Source organism: Salvia hispanica, chromosome 4, assembly GCF_023119035.1.
Source record: "Salvia hispanica cultivar TCC Black 2014 chromosome 4, UniMelb_Shisp_WGS_1.0, whole genome shotgun sequence".
Taxonomy (NCBI): Eukaryota; Viridiplantae; Streptophyta; class Magnoliopsida; order Lamiales; family Lamiaceae; genus Salvia; species Salvia hispanica.
In genome coordinates this window covers 41,532,699-41,536,073 of record NC_062968.1, presented here as the reverse complement: position 1 = coordinate 41,536,073, position 3,375 = coordinate 41,532,699, and positions in this window count along the sequence as shown.

The window sequence follows — 3,375 nt, the reverse complement described above, 5'->3', positions numbered from 1 at the left end:
TTGTTGATTTTTATTTGATTTTGTATATTTATATAAGAAATTATATATATATATTATGCTTTTAGATTTCATATGATGATATTTTTTATCATTTCATAAAATTATTTCACAGTATATAATATGTTGAGGAAAATATAATGCATCGTGCAATGCACTGGTGTGATACTAGCTTCTAATAAAATACAAATTTTAATATTTCTACTTCAAGTCGTACTTTTTTAGCCGTTCCAATTAAAGTGATATATTTTCTTACTTCTGCTTTATTCTTTTCTTTATTTAACTAATAATATTTTCTCGTGCCTAATGGTTATAGTAGAGCCCTTATTGAAAAAAAAATTATCCGTCCAAATTTGAATTCTGAATCTGCTATTAAATTTGCACAAGTTTGATATTTTGGATATTGAGCATATCAATTAATATTCCATATATCAATTAGTTCAAAATAATATGCGACTTCTAATTTTTATAAAAAAAATAAATAAAGTACGTGCAATGTACAAACTTTTAACCCGTAATAATAATAAAAAAAAACATAATTGAAAGAGATTCTAGCATTCTACTATAACCTTTACCGCTGGTTATATGCATCTAAACTACGAAAATATACATGGTTGTGAAGTGTACGCATCTTATTCTTGATATTTATTTATTGGAAGTGTATACATGGTTTGGGTGGCATCTCCCCTCCCCTTGTTGTGGTGGGATTTGGGCTTTAAAAAGATTAACGTAAGTGACGTGTAACGCACCTTGCATTTCTTGACCCATTCCCACTTATGAATAAATATTCCATTTTCATTTATATTATTTTTTATGTAAAACTATTGATATTCTATTGTGCCACAATTACATATCTATACTTTGCTAGTAGAAATTACTAACTTAAAATAAAAGGATTTAAGTTTCATTAATTGATAAATTCAAATATCACTATCATCATCACAATCACTAGAAGATAGGTAGGAGTACTAATTTTATTTGCAACTAACATATACACTGCATATATGCAATCAAAATAAAAAATACCTTCTTCGTATTAATTAAATGGAAATATCATACTAAGTTGTATTCTCGTCGTCATATAAAGGTTACTAACTAATAGCTTTTCATTCACAATGCTAGAAAATACTCCCGTTGTCTCAGAGAAGATGACTCATTCCTCGAATAACACAGAATTTTATGTAATTTTATTTTGTGTGTTGGGTGGAAAAAATAAAGTAAGAGAAAAAGAATAAAATTGAGATAAATGGGTCGAGTGAAACAAATTAATAAGGAAAGTAACATTTTGATTCGGAAAATTTTATTTCACCTTCAGTAATATTATTTTTTTTTTCTGACTGATAATTTAATTTGTTTATTCATGAGGTCGTTTCTGGCAAAGTTTTCACATAGTATATAATTGAAGTCTTGTTAAAACTGTCCAGGATTATGCTTTAACAATATAAAAATAAAGGTCCACAGATTCAAATGGGAAAGCCTATGGTACCGAAAAGAAATGAATATTTGTTTCTTGATATGGTATGTGCAAAAATATATTCTTTGGGTTGACCTAGTCATAGCAAAATCAACTACTTTTAGAGATGGGCAGATTTGCTACAGCCTACAGTGACTGCAATTACGCGTTTGCACAACAGTTGATAATCATACTGGGATAACGTTTTTAATGATAAGAATAATAAACTATGGTGAGAAATGTTAACATTTATTTTCTCTTCAAAATAGATTTAACGCTTCATAGTTGAGGTTGCAAATCCTACATGTTGGCTTGTTATCAGGTTAATAATGATCTAACCTAATAAGGTGTAACCCGAATGTGATATGTTTAAAATTTTCAACTCAAACACAAATCAACTTGTGTTATCTTCAAACCCGAATACAACCCGCACACCACATAAATCCGTTAACGACACAATATAATATGGATTTATACTTTATACAATTCGATTACAAAACAATAACGATTTGAACATAATATTACACGATTAATTCCTGATATTATACGATTAAAATTGATTTTCAAACATGACTTACACGATATAAATAGTTTACGGACCTAGAGAATAAAAATTAAAGCATGGAGTATTTAATAAAAATAATAATTAAATTAATAATATTCATTTTATAGGATTATCCGAACCCAACTACACCCAACTCAACCTAACTCAAACCGAACCCATGATTATGGAATTATTAATTTGTAAATTCGTTAAAGATACGAACCCAACAAACTTGACCCAAAGCCATTTATTTTGTGTACGTAGTATCGTATTTTCTTGGTATGCCAAGAATTATCATTCTCACTGTATATATTAGATTTTACTGGGGTTGGCAAATCGTGCAGATTGGGTAGTTATCGGGTCAATCTGATATCGATCCAACCCAATAAGGTCAAACCTTAACCTTACCAGAAACCATCAGGTTCTTAATTGGGTCATAACCTATTAACTTCGTGTGTGTTCGATGTATTATTGTGTTATGTAAAAAATATGTCAAACCTACTGTTAATGATAGTAAGTTACTACACAATTTAGCTTCACACGACATGATAACGACCAGAACTTGATATTTCACGATTAAAATCTGATATCATACAATATGATATAGTAGTATTACACAATTAAAATATGTTACAACCTGATTAAAATTTTATTATGATTTTAATCTAAATTATAAAATTAAATATTAATATGTTTAAAATTAATAAAAAATTAGAATAATAATTTTATTTAAACGATAAAATTTTACTGGATCGACCCTATAAGGACCCAAATCCAAAAATGCGCATTTGTGTCGGATTAACTTCGTGTGTGTTTGTATTCAATTATCGCGGCGGGAAAAATATTGTCGGTCCTACTCCCATCGGTCCCCATTAAATTTCTCATATTTTCTTATTTGGATGGTCTCCAATAAATATCTCATTTCACTTTTACTACTTTTAGTAAATGAACCACATATTCCACTAACTCATTTTACTTCCACTTATTATGAAATTATTATATAAAAGTACTCCAATACTCAATTAAATGAAGCCGAGTTTTCAAACTTTAAAAGAGAAATATTTTTTATTTTGCAATTTGAAATTGTGATAAGCGTCCTTGTACAATAATTTTGAAAGTAATGCTAACGAGCTTATTAATTTACAATTAAAAAAAACTGCCTAATAGGGACCCGAATAATTATTCAAGTACTTAGATCTCTAATTATTTGAATAATTATTCGGGTCCCTATTAAGCGTTAATTATAAGTAAATTACAGCCCTTGCGTGATTGACTCAAAGAAAAATTTTGTCTTTGCATATTCTTTTTATAAGTATATATAAAATAAATGCTAAAAAATATAAATAAGAATATGAGAATTAATTGCATTGAAGGTAAAAAT